Source organism: Vombatus ursinus, unplaced genomic scaffold (assembly GCF_900497805.2).
Source record: "Vombatus ursinus unplaced genomic scaffold, bare-nosed wombat genome assembly UNPS02014799.1, whole genome shotgun sequence".
NCBI lineage: Eukaryota > Metazoa > Chordata > Mammalia > Diprotodontia > Vombatidae > Vombatus > Vombatus ursinus.
The window spans coordinates 46,444,645-46,458,506 of NW_020954577.1; positions in this window are offsets into that span (position 1 = coordinate 46,444,645).

Genomic DNA, 13,862 nt, shown 5'->3' on the forward strand with positions numbered 1-13,862 from the left:
TTCCTGATGCTTAGATAGCAGGCACTGAATAAATACTTGCTGATTGTGTGTGTGTACTTATATGTGTGTATGTACACGTATGGCTGTGTTATAGCCTTCAGCCTGAGATGTAGGTACTAAGAAAGCTGGGATGGATCAGAAGTGGGGTGAGGTCCAAAGATCACAACAAAATCATGAATGAATATGGGAAGAGGTCAGTGAATAAATCAGTTGGCAAACATTTATTTAGCACCTTCTATGTGCCACGCACTGTGCTACGTGCAGGAAGGGTTGGTGACTGATGAACAGATGAGTAGTCAGAGAAGTGAGGGGGTAGATGGATAGAAAGAGATAACATTTCCCTACTCAAAAAGCTTTCCTGGGTTAGGCCTAAAGCCTCTTTTCTCTAAATATGTTTCCATGAGACTTGAAAGATGTAATTTCTCTGAACTCAGCCTGCTCATCTGAAGAATGGGATTAATACGACTCCTAGCCATGAGCACAGAGGGTAGTTACAAAGTTCAAATATGGCAACACATGAAAAGCATTTTGCAAACCTTATGGTGTTTTATAAAGGAGATCTGCTGCTTTTCCCTGGGACCTCGGCAAGGTAAGGAGTCTTTGTTTTTATTTCTTATGAGTGTGTTAGTGGGAAAAGGCAACACAGCCTAGTGGCTAACCCTCTGGCCTTGGAGTCAGTGAAACCTGGCCTCCAAACTTGCTTCTGACATTCATCCCACTGAGGGAGCCTGGGCAAGTCATTGACTTTGTCATGTGTCTCAACAATTCCCTAGGACATTTGTGTTTGCTCATTGACAGCCTGTCCTTGGGGGAGGGAGCTCTTTACACTGATCAAAATCACAGACCTTATTTTATGGGGATGGACATGATTGGTGTTCTTGGATTCTTCTTTCCTATCCATTCCACATGTATTGGGGCCTGGATCTCAGGCTGAGCTTGCATCTCTCTCTCTCTCTTCTTTTCTCTCTCTCTCTCTCTTTCTCTCTCTCTCTTCTTTTCTCTCTCTCTCTCTCTCTCTCTCTCTCCTCTCTTCTCTTTCTCTCACCCTTTCTCCATCTCCTTCTCTTTCCTTCTCCCTTCCCTCTCCCTCTCCCCTGTCTGTCACACACAGATGCAAGTGTGTCTCTGTGTGTGTGTGTGTGTGTGTGTGTGTGTGCCCTCTTCTGCCCGGGATATTCTCAAAAATGGATAGTTTGGAAGGAGCTGTTGCTGATCAGGCCTGGCCTTTATATTAACCACATATAAATTAATCCTTTTAAATGGCATAGCCACACAACCTGATCACAGAAACAGCAGCCTTTGAGGGCTTGGCCACGGAACTGAGGTTGCTGGTCGGATGAGCATCCCTTCACATCCTCACTCACGTCCCCTCCCAGCTCAGGGCACATTGCACGCCTGGTAGATGACCTTCTCCTCCTCTCTCAGCCCAGTTTCTAGCACTCCACAGGTCCCAACGCCGCCCACGCCTTTCCCTCTCTTGCTTCGGCCAGGGTCTGGCTGAGGCAGTTAGCCAACAGTGGGGGGACAAGGGCTGCCGTGCTGAAGTGTAACCATTGTTCGGCTCTGCCTTCCCCCTTCCTCCCCCCCCCACCTTTGTGTCCCTCAACAGTCATAGGCATTTGGAAAGAGGAAGTCTCCCACGAGATCATCTCCCATGAGGCCGTTCTTGTGTTTGACATGCCAGCAACGTCACCATTGCCGTGACTAACTCTCTACCCCTGGAAAAGCATTAGTAATAACAATAATTAGCAGTCGCCTCGTGTTTTACAGCCATTAGTCAACTGAAGACTACAATAGCTTTGGGAGGTAGGTAAGCTGGGATTATGGGGTCCATTTTTGCAGGGAGTAGAGTCCAGGCCCAACAAGGGGGTGGGGGAGTGACTCACCAAGGTCGCTCGTCCAGCTGGTGGTTGAACAGGAAGGGGATTCCAGATCCGTGGTACCCAAAGAGCTTTCTGATCAAACCTAGCATCCCGGGATTGTGGATTTTGATCTGGAAGGGGCCTTAAAAGTCATCTAGTCCACCCTCCCTCATTTTATAGGCCAGGAAACAGACCGAGATAAGTAAAGAGACTTTTACGTAGGAGATCTGGCCACACGCATGGCCTGCTGGAGAGAACACCAGGCTTGGCACCTCGAAGCCCCGAGGTCGAATTCTGAGTAATTCTCCTGTCATTCAGACATCAGAAGCAAAAGCCTGTATTTTTGGCGTGTCTCACTGTGGGCCTGGCCACCAGTAAAGGTTGATCGCCCACGCTCGCCTCAGTTTATGGAGCTTAGTAGGCAGTCCAGCAGGTAGTGGGCACTTAATAAACGCTTGTTAAATGACTGGTGGACTGAGGCTTCAAAGCACAGGCAGGGACTGAATCTGAGCCTTTCCCTGCTGATCTGAAAGCCCTGCCCAGGTTCTCCAGTGGGGCGTAGGGACGAGGCGCTAGTCCTAGGGATGGAGGTGGGGACCAAGGGCTCCGTTCATACCCGTGGACATTGCCAGGCATGCTTGGGGTCAGAGGTGGTGAGGCTGGGTCATCAGCAGGAAGATCCTTTCCCTTCTGCCCTTCCTTCTGATCTCTCCCCTATCAGCCGGCCCTTTGTCAGGCTGTAACTCAGAATCTCAGTGCCTGGGGTGACTGGGTTCAGCACCACCAGACCATGACGGACAGGGCTGAAATGCCCACTGCCACTAATTCACATGTGTAGAAACCCATTCATCATGGATTCACTTAGGGGGAAAAATAGTGAGGCAGCTTGGTGGTACAAGGGGCAGCTAGGTGGCACAGTGGATAGAGTAACAGTCCTGGAGTCAGGAGGACATGAGTTCAAATCCAACCTCAGACTCTTACTAGCTGGGTGACCCTGGGCAAGTCACTTCACCCTGTTTGCCTCAGTTTCCTCCTCTGTAAAACGAGCTGGAGAAGGAAATGGCCAACCACTCCAGTATCTCTGCCAAGAAAACCCCAGATGGGGTCACCAAGAGGAGGATACTACTGAAATGAGTCAACAACAACTGGTGGTACACTGAATAGACTGCGGGACCTGGAGTCGGGAAGACCTGGATTTGAATCCTGCCTCAGACACTTACTAGTCACGTGACCCTGGGCAACCTGTATTTGATTCAGTGTCCTCATCTGTAAAATGGGAATGATAATACCACCCACCTCCCAGGTTGCTGTGAGGATCAAATGAGATGACATTTATAAAGCTCTCTGCAAATCTTAAACTGCTGTAAAAAAGCTAGCCATCATCATCATCATCATCATTATTAAAGAAATTTGGTTTTTTAACCAATATACTTGAATGTATTCATTCTGACGAGTGCTGCTTTTCAAAGTGATCCCATTTTTAAAAAACGATTTATACCTTTTGTTTTTACATTACTTTTATCTTCAACATATCTCTCCTCTCTCTTACGCAGAAAATCATTTCAAGTCACAAGGAATTTTAAAAGGGTTGGGAGGGGAAAAATTTCAGCGCAAAAATACGGAGCACATTAAATGAATCTAGCACTGTATGCAGTCATCCACACCCAGAGGCACCCACCTCAGCAAAGAAAGGGGAGAGGTAGCATGGCAAAGAGGGTATGGGCTCTAGAGTCAGAGGACCTGGGTTCAGATTCAGCCTTTGACCTCTGCTACCTGTATGATGTCAGGCAAATCACTTCCATTCCCCAGGCCTCAGTTTCCTTATTTGTAAAATGAGGAGTTTGGGCTGTGTGGCCTCTGAGGTCTGTGGTCCTCAATTGCAGGTGTGTTTTCTCTTTGGTTCTCTGGGCCAAAAATTCCTCGTTGCTGTGGTGTCTTCCAAAATCCATTTCCATTGTGCTTTGGGTTTTTCAAAGAACCTTCCTCAGGCCAGTGCTGCGAAGGATGTAATGGGTTATTTCCTCCCATTTTACAGATGAGGAAATGGAGGCGGTGGGTGAGGTGGCTCCATGAGACGCATCCGTGTGAGTGTCCTCAGACTCGTCTTCTGGTTTTCTGGAAGAAGACTGGATTTGGCGCCAGAGGATCAGGTTCAAGGGCTGACTCTGTTACTCAGTTACTACTTGGCTGGACTTGGGAAAATCACAACCTTCCTGGGCTTCCATTTCTCATCTATGAGATGAAGGGGCTGGAGAAGGAGATCTCTGAGGTCCCTCCTGTTCTCAATTATAGCACACCCATGTTTCTTCTCTGAAACCCACCTGCTGTCATCATGACTCCTCCAAACTCCCAAAAGAAAAAAAAAGCCTACAAAATCTATTAGAGATTGGGGATTTTGAGCAACTTTTTGCTTATTCAAAAGATGAAATAGACCAGACTTGTTTTAATTGAAAGTTACAAGGACTTTCAGGCCAGCCAAGATGACCACATGTCCAGGCAACCTGGCTGGGGAGAAAACATTCCTTATTTCTCTTTTCCTGAAAAAAAAAAAAAAAGGATTAATTTTGCTTCGGCAAAGGAAACAAACCCACAGATTCACCAACGGAGCACCTGCAAAGCCCATTAGCTGAAACAGTTCAATAAAACAGGATGAAAGAGCTATTGGGACCATTTGTCCACGTGGTCTCCTACACTTGTAGCTTGATACTTGTTAAAAGAATGGAAGGGGCATGTTTTCTCTTTAATAAACCAGCACCAATGCTGTCTGCTATTTTGGACCTGAGTTCTGTTGCTATTCAGTGAGTAAATGAAAAGTATTTTGTGAGGACTTACGATGTGCCGGGCACTGTACTAAGTGATGAGGATACAAATACAAGACAGTCCCTTCCCTTAGGGAGGCTATGTTCTAATAGGGAAAGACAATATACATAGGGACACTAGAGCTGGAAAAAGGCCAGCATGCAGGCGGCATGGTTTGGAGGTGCCTGGGAGTAAAGTGGATGCCTGCTGTCTAGTAAGGTCAGATTGTCGGGGGACAGGCTCTGGAAACCCCCCACCTCAAACTCTCCTCGAATTTCCCCACATGGTCAAGTCTCCGGTGCTCGCCTGAGGCATCCAACCTTCCCGGCTAATTAACTGCCCTTTCCTTGTCTGCACTTGACCCCACCCTAGACCTCCACTCCTTGACCCTGTCTAAAGACCAGTCTTCCTTGGTCACATGGTGCAGGTCCCTGGTGATCCAGGTCCTTCTTTGTTACCTCGAAGTCACCTCAGATGACTTGGCCATTCCTAGATCCCTCCCATTGTCTTTCTGAGTATGAGATCCATCTTGGCCGCCACTAAGGTGCTCAGGTTCTTAAAAGCTAGTCAATAGTGCAGACTCACTAGGAATCTCACTCACCCCAGTGAGTGTTCTAATAAACTTTGTCTTTGACTGAAAGAAAGCTTGAGTCGAATTCATTTGGGCAGGATGGTGTGTTGCTATTTTGGGGTCCCAGCATCAATAACCCCTAAACCTCAACAAGATTAAATCTCATTTGTCAGAGGCCAGGGACCCAGGAGTCTAAGGTCCCAGGGTCCCAGGAGTCTGAGGAGAGGTAGAGTGTAGGCAGCATGGTTTGGAGATGACACTATGTGTACAGAGGTGATGGACATGGGTAGAGGGCAGACCGCAGAGTGAGGAAAGGCTGTCTCTTGGGCCTGTCTGACACACTACCTAGATGACCTTGGACAAATCGCTTAACCTTTCAATGCCCCCCAGACGACTCTATTCTCTACGACTATAAGTCATCGACTAACAGAATCAGGGAGAGAATTTCTATATTGGGAATTCGCCTCAAAAAATGAAGTCATAGGTCTAGACCAAAAAGAAAAAACAAGTCCTTGTGCAACTTTTAGCTCTACTTTCTTTATTTCATCTCTATAAATAAGTCTTTTCATATATTTTTGAATGCTTCAGTCTTCATTCCTTACAAAACATTCTGTATTTTTGAATTCTGTTGATTTCAACAAGCATTTATGTATACCTACTATGCTACTGGCACTAGGGCAGGGGAGGAAGAAAAGGGGGAGGGGAAGATACTAAGACTGAAATGACTCCCAATCCCACAATTACAGAACATTCAAGGTGGAAGGGTCTTGTCTTGGGAACCATCCCTGCCCCAAGGAGCTTACTTTATTCTATGGCATACATTACTTACAGGTAAGTAAATGCAAAAAAATACACAGAGTAATTAGGGTGGGATTGAGGGACCACCAATAGTCAATAAACATTTATTAAACACCTAGATGTGCTAAACTATGGAGATACAAATAAGAAAGAGAAAGACAGTCCCTGTCCTCAAGGAGTTTACAATCTAACGGGAATACAACATACCCAAGAAGGCTGAAAAGGGAGAGGAAAGGAGAAAATACCCAGGATGGGTGCATGGTAGAATTCAGTCCACAGAGTGGAGCTGGTGGTAAATGAAGAGCTGGCTTGTCTGTGAGCCCCCTTTAAATGAAGGCTTTGGGAAGAGTTCTTGGCTCCCCGCTCCACCCTTCCAGAGGGGCAGAGGGTTCTGAGAGTACTGAAGAGATGTGAGGACCAAAGCTAAAGCAACCTTACAAAATGAGGAGTTTAGTGGTGAAGAGGTTCCCTGAGAGCACCATGATGGTGAAGTTCAACTCTAAGGAGTGAAGCTGGTGGGAAATGAGTGGCAGGCATATTAATCATTGAGGAGGTCAGTAAATGTCTCCTAGAAAAGTTGACAATAAGTCAAGCTTTAAGGGGAGGTAAATTTGGAAACAGTAGATTTGGGGGCAAAGATAATGAATTCCGTTTTTGACATACTGTGTTTGAGCTGTCTCTGAAAGACCTGTTTGAAACATTCATTAGGCAGTTGGTGATACAGGACAGTGGCTCAGGAAAGAGACTGTGACCATTTGCATAGAGCTGATAATTATACCCATGGATCTGTGAGGTCACCAAGAGAAAGAGTAGAAAGAGAACAGGAAGCCCAGAGCACAGTTAAGGGTGAGATATGGAGAAAGAGTGGTCAGAGACAGATAGAGAGAAAACCAAGAGTGGGCAATGGCATGAAAACCCAGATAGGAGAGAGTATCCAGGAAGCGAGGGTGGTCAACGGCCTCAGATGCAGCAGAGAGGTCAAGAAGGATGGGGATTGAGAAAAGGCCATTGGATCTGGCAATTGAGAAATCACTGTAACTAACTTTTGCTGTTGCCCAAGACAATTTTTTTGGGAATGAAGATAGACATTAAGGTCCAGGATCTTTGGGCCATGGATACCAAATCCTGATGCTAAGCTATCCTTAGATTTCACCTAAAAATTCTAACACCATGGTCTATCATCTTAGTACAGTACTTGGTACATAGTAGGTGCTTCATAAATGTTTTTTGACTGACTATGGAAAAGAAAGACCTGGAGCCTGAGTCTTAGTTTTGGCTCTAATCCTCTAGGGATCTGCATCCTATTTTTAAAATTTAGATAGATGTATCATTGGAGGCATTGCTTCTCTTTTTAATGACCTTGAAAGCTCTCTGTGGATTTTTTTTTTCGATCTCAGTTAGCCACATTATTGAGAAGTTAAAGAAAGCTGCACATGGCAGTGAAGGACCCAAGAGACTGGGCCAGCTCAAAGACCAAGCCCGTTAGCAATTCCAACAGAGCCATGGGCTATCTCTGCCTTCATTTGCCCATCTGGCAATCAGGGACAGACTCAACTTGTTTCTAGGCCTCCTAGATGGAGCTCTGATTTCCTGGGCATCAGTAGGGAAAGGAGGACTGGAGGTCATTCTTCTATAAACCTGATGATTTTAAAGAACATTTTTGGCAGCTCATCCCAAGGCTAGAAAGAACTGTGAGTGAGCCTCAAAAGGTTATTTCAATTGCCTTCAGATAAATGGCCTGATTGGAGCAACCTGAAGCTCCCAAGTGGGCAAAACTGGCCTGGGGATGGAGTCTTATCAGGATAACTAGGCTCCCATTTCTGCCCATGGCAGGGGATTAAACAGAGCAGCCCTCCTCCACAAGCCCTCTAGGGTCTGCTCTGGCCTTGGAAAATAGCAGGCTAAAACAACGCCCCCTAGATGATAAAATTCCCAGCAGAGGTCAGTCTTAGAGTTGGAGGGAGATGGACTGGACTTTTCCCTAACCTAATTTTCCCAAATAAGGATGTTTTTTAAATTAGCTTATCCCCCAGTGCCTAGGAGTTGGGGACAATGAATGGCTACGACCTCAGGTAATCTGGAAAAAGATTGGCCGCCATATTGAAATAGAGCCCACACTATGAATATATCATACAGAGACACTTAGTAATGAGCAGATGCTAGAAAAAGCTTAAGTACCAGGTCCAGATGAACAGATGAATGTTTTATGGTTGGTATGTACATTTGACTTTTAGATAAAGGTAAGAGAAGTCACCAAATGTTCCCCTAAATCCAGAGTAGGCCCCTTTGTCAGCATATTTATTTTGGGATCACTAAACACTGCTTGTATTATTAATCATACCTCACTCTTGTGCTGTGCTTCCTATCTAAGGATATCTAAATGCTTTACAACCTTTGAGTAACCCAGCTTCATAAACCTCTGATTATGTAACCCAGTGAGAGAAAAATGGACCAGGAGTGATTGGCAGAGCCAGGGACAATATGCTGGAATATTGGTTATGGTGGAGATGACAGACGTCATGTTAACATCACAGGACTGCAAATTTAGAATGAGACCTTTGGCTTTGCTTAGTTTGACCCTCTCATTTTACAGATGAGAAAACTGAGACTCAGAGAATTGCTGATTGCTAATTGAATTGCTCAAAAATCACACAGTCCGTAACTGAACCCCGGTTCTTGGACTCCAAATCTAGAACTCTTTCCAGTGTATCAAGCCGCTTCTTCCATAGGGATCAAAACAATAGCCTCCTTCCTTTGCTTTTCTACTGGATTAAAGAGAACGAATTGGCCAGAGTGAGATACCGTGGCCAATGAGATTTATCCAGCGTCCTCCAGAGCGTGGCCCATGGACCACTAGCATCTCTGTGGACCTTTGTGATTCTCCCTTCGCTTTCTCTTGGCTCTGGGTTAATTTTCTCAGGCCCTTCCTTCTCTACCCTACCCCACCAGCCTTCAGATGGCAGAGATCACAGTCAAAGACAATCAGAGGCTAAGGAAAAGGAGAATCAGGACAAGGCAGAATTTGAGGAACAGCTACAGCATCTTAACTTGAAAATTGCACGAGGAAAGACAGCACAGTCTGTACTGATCTCTGATAATTACATCACAGATTATACTGTGAACAGGCATGTGTCTGTCTTAAGGCATCCTCACACCAAAAAAAGGAAAACTTTTGAGGAAAACTTATCAGGAACCACTTCTACAGTGTGATGACCCAACACATAGTAGGAGCTTGATAAATGTTGTTAATTAATTGGGGGGAGAGACCTAGGCTTGTGATCAGTTAGCATTCTGCATCTGCCACTTACCTATTATCTACTTGTATGACCTCAGTAGAAAGAGCACTGGCTCTGAGGTCACAGGACTGGGTTCAAATCCTCCCTCTAACATGTGCTACATGTATGATTTTAGTAAGTCATTAAACTACCTTGGGCCTCCGTTTCCTCAGCTGTAAAATGAGGCTGTTGAATTGGATGGCCTTGGAGGTATCTTCTGGTTCTAACTCTCGTAAGTCTGGACTTTACTTTCCTGAGCCTCAGTTTCCACATGTGTAAAATGAAGGGATCAGACTAGATGATCTTCATGGCTTCTTCCCTTGTAGGCCTGTGGTCCTACTGTGGAGAGTTGGTATAGACTTAGGCCAGGGCCTTTGTCAAGTGAAGCCTGGAGGACAGTAATTCCTAGCCTGAAATGACAGCTGACCACCACCTCCTCAGTAAGGAAATGGGATACTGCGGTAATATTCTTGTCTTCTCCCATCCTGGGCTTCCAGGCTCTTGACAGACACCCAGCCCAACGGGTTAGCTTAGCAGCCTGGGAGCCTTCAGTCCTCGGGAATAGGTCTTTTGCTAAGCAGGTCCCACAGAGACTTTTGAAGACTGTCTCTGAGAATGTCCTTGATTTTTTAGGCTCTCAGACTTCTATGAAGCGGACAAAGGACAGGTCTTCAGAAAGGGAGTCCCTTGAGTGTGTCACTAAGCCAATGAAATGAACAGCATTTAAGAAGTTGTTGGGTTGTGTTTGGTCGGAGTGGGAATGTTTGTGTTTCAGTCCCATTCTATTCAATTCAACAAACCTAGATAAAGCAGGTGCTATCCACAAGGCACTGTGCTAAGCCTGAAATTATCCCTGACTCTAAGGAGCTACTCCTTGAGGCGAAAGAGGTCAAGGAGAAAGAGGGATGGGTCAAGACAAGCCCAGACAAAGGGAGACAATATGGAGGAAAGATCATGGGCTTTGAAACCAGAGGAAATGGAATCAAATTCCCTCTGTGACCTCAGACAAGTTTCTTCACCTCCTGGGCCTCAGTTTCCTCATTTGTAAAATGAGAAGGTTGGCCCAGAAAGCCTTTGAGATTCAGGTCTAGAGCTATGATCCTATGGCCCTGGGCAAGTTCTTTTAACCCCTCTGAGTAGGACTGACTTCACATTCTCATCACCATCACTTCGAACTCTCTTGGGGTCCCTTCAGGCTTCAGAGCTAAGGACTCTAGGGAAATTTAAGAAGAGATGGAGGGAATTAAGGAAGACTTATGGAAGAAGTAATAGCTTGGCTAAGCCTTAAAGGGAAGGGAAGAAATCTGAAAGGCAGAGGTGAGGAGGGAGGGGATTCCAGCACGGTGCCCAGCCTTCCTAATGCTCAGAGCTTGGAGGTGGAATGTTGAGGTCACAGGGATAGGCTAGGCCAGGAGCCCAAGAGAGGCAAGAAATATGAAGAGAATGGTGTGAATAAGGCTGGAAAGGCAAACTGGAGCCCGACCATGAGAGGCTTTAAACGCCAAGATAAGGAGCTAGTATTTATTGTCTTTGTAAGGGCTAGGGTGCTGTCGCTATAACCTACTTAGGAGGGAAACATTCATTATTAACATTGGTTTAACACTCAACTTTCTAAGGTATTTATAGATGACAGAGTCATACATCTGCCTTTTTATAGTTGTGCTCTGCAGCAGAATGGAAGACCTTCCAGCTGACATCTCATAGATCATCAAAATTAAGACCTTTAGACGAGAAAAGAGAAAATAGAGAGAGGAAGAATCTGCTGGATGTTTCCTTTAAAGATGGACAGTTTTCATTAAGAATCGAATGACTCTTGTCATGCTGCTTCTCCTGTTTCCGTGACAACAGACAACATGTAAGAAGGAACGGTCCTTGCTGCCTGCCACGGTTGTTTGGATGACCTATGGCCAGGAGGGATGCTCAGTGAGTGGGATGAGTGAGGCAGTTCATGGTTAGAGACCCCTTTTCCTGCCAGACTAAATCCTAAAGAAATCAGAGCGACCAAGAAGCTGGAAACAAATTGAACTAGTGTGCTTTATAAACATAATATTCCTCATCATTTTGGAGTAATTTGTGCCCAAGGTTTGTAGAAGAAGTATAGGGAAAATACCTGCTAATGAGGGAAAAGAGTATTTTGTTTTCTACTTTATTGCATTTCAGTCAATCAACAACACTTATTAAGCTCTTACTATGTGGCAGACGTTGTTAACACCGTGCTAAGAGACAAAGAAAGGCAAAAAACAACTCCTGCCCAAAGGAGGTTACATTCTAAGGGAAAAGACAACACCTATCCAAATAGGTAGGTTAAAGCAGGTTGCTAGTAAAAGTTTAACAACCAGCTCTCTAATAAAAAACTGCTCAACACGCTTTTAACATTTTTTCCACCATTTTCTTAAGTCCAGACAATCAACATGTAAAAAAATCAAGTCTCGATCTGTAGTGTTTGCCAGTCACTGAAGTGTAGCTTTTCTTGCTAGCTCCAGGACACCCTGGGAACATGCCACGTATATGCTAAGTAGAGGAGAGCCCATCTCAGAGGCTCACCTCAGGCACTGGCGGCGGGGTGGAGCCGGTGCAGGACTTCTGCAGAAGAAGGGGTTTGAGCTGAGCTGAGGCACTTCAGCCTTCACCAGTGGCTGACAACTCCTGTGGGGGCAGGGACAAGAGATGGTGGCTGGTGTTTTTCTGTAAGGAATTCATTATCATCATGTCATCAGCCTGCTTCAGTCACACGTTCATTTTCCTCTTTGCCACATGCCAGTCACCAGAAGGCCAGGGAGAAGGGGTGTTCTGCATTGTGGCAGACACAGTGCCTGCCATCCTCAATCTAGGCCACCTAACACACTTAAGAAGACCAATCAGCCCAGTCTGCGGACCTGATAGCCATCAAGCACATCCTCTTCCCTGGTTCATGCAGGACATCCCCAGCTCACTCCCGAGTGACCTGCTGGTCTGGACCAACAGGTCTTGGAGGACCAGAAGACTTAGTGGCAGATTAGGTCTGCTCTCTTCCCATTGTGCTCCTGACCACTCCGTCCCCCTCCCTGGCTAGCATTATGAGCTATTTGTGAATCACTGATTTAGAGATGGAAGGGGCCATAGAGACCACCTAAAATAACACCCTCAATTTCACAGATGAGGAAACTGAGGCCCAGCATGGTCACAGGGTCATCGATCTATGGAAGGGACCTCAGAAATCAACACCCTCCTTTGATAGATGGGGAACCGAGGCCCAGAGAGGACAATAGTAAGAGCTGGGATTTGAATGTAGGTGCACTGCATTGAGAGCCCTTTGCATTGAACCACCTGCCTTCTGTGTATCACAGTATTCGGTAGGTCAGAGTGGAAGGAACCCTGGTTATGGGATCAGAAGACCTGGGTTTGAATCCTGACTGCCACTGTGACCTTGAAACAGTTAATTACTCTCCCTGAGGATGAGTTGTTTTGTCTAAAACTTTGGGCAGTCAGTCTAGTGGAACCTGTGGACCGCTTCTCAGAATCATGTAAATGCAAAATACAGAATACAAAGGAAACAAATTATTTTGAAATAAAAAATGTAGTCGTTCCCCCGCCCCCCTTCAAGTTCATGGATCGCTTGCTCTCCACAGACCTTTCATGGATCCATTGATTCTAAGTTAAAAGCACCTGTCTCTACAATGAGGTTTATCAGAACATGAACTCTAACAGGTCCTGCCAAGTTAAGAAGGTTCCAAATACGGACTCTGGGATATACTATTCCTGGATTGACTTAGCTGAGTCTCCTGAGCTCACCAGCTTGGCTGCAGATAATGAGGGGGATGAACTGGATGAACTCCAATATCCCTCCTAAAATCCTGAGAGAAGTCCTAGTCTTTCTGTGGGGTGGAGATAATTTGATCTTCCCCATACCCTGAGCTCACAAGGACAGGGCTCACAAGGTTGGGGACAAGTGGAAGCTGCCCACAGTAGCCTCAGTGAAGGGTGTGATGGTGCCCATGGCCCCAATATTGACCACTTGGGAATTCCTCCTTTGGAAGACACAAAATGAGGTTACTCCCTCATGAACCAAGTGGTAATAAAAGCTGTTTTTACAATTTCATCAGAAGTCAACTGTATTTTGACCTCAGTAGGTCACCAAGCATTTATTAAGCACTTAGCATGTGCCAGGCAATATGCTAAGTGCTGGAGATACAGAAAATAAGGAAATAAAAACCATCTTCTGCTGCCCAGAAGATCTCATTCTAATGGAGGAGACAACAGGTAGATGTCTAGGTACGCACAAAGTATATACAGAGTAGACAGAAGGGAATTGCTGAGGGAAGATGCTACAATTAACCAATTCCATGCTATGTAACTCAACAAATATTTATTGAGCATCTACTATGTGGCAAGCATTTGGGAATAGGGTGGGACTTGGGGGTGGGGGCTTTTTCACGGAACCTGTCCCCATTCCCTGTTTCTGATTAACAGTCCATTTGCTTTCTGTTTTGGCCAAGTATTCTCCAAATAAAACTAGTGTCTCTAAGATATTTTTCTTTGTGAGTGTGTGTGTGTGTGTGTGTGTGTGTGTGTGTGTGT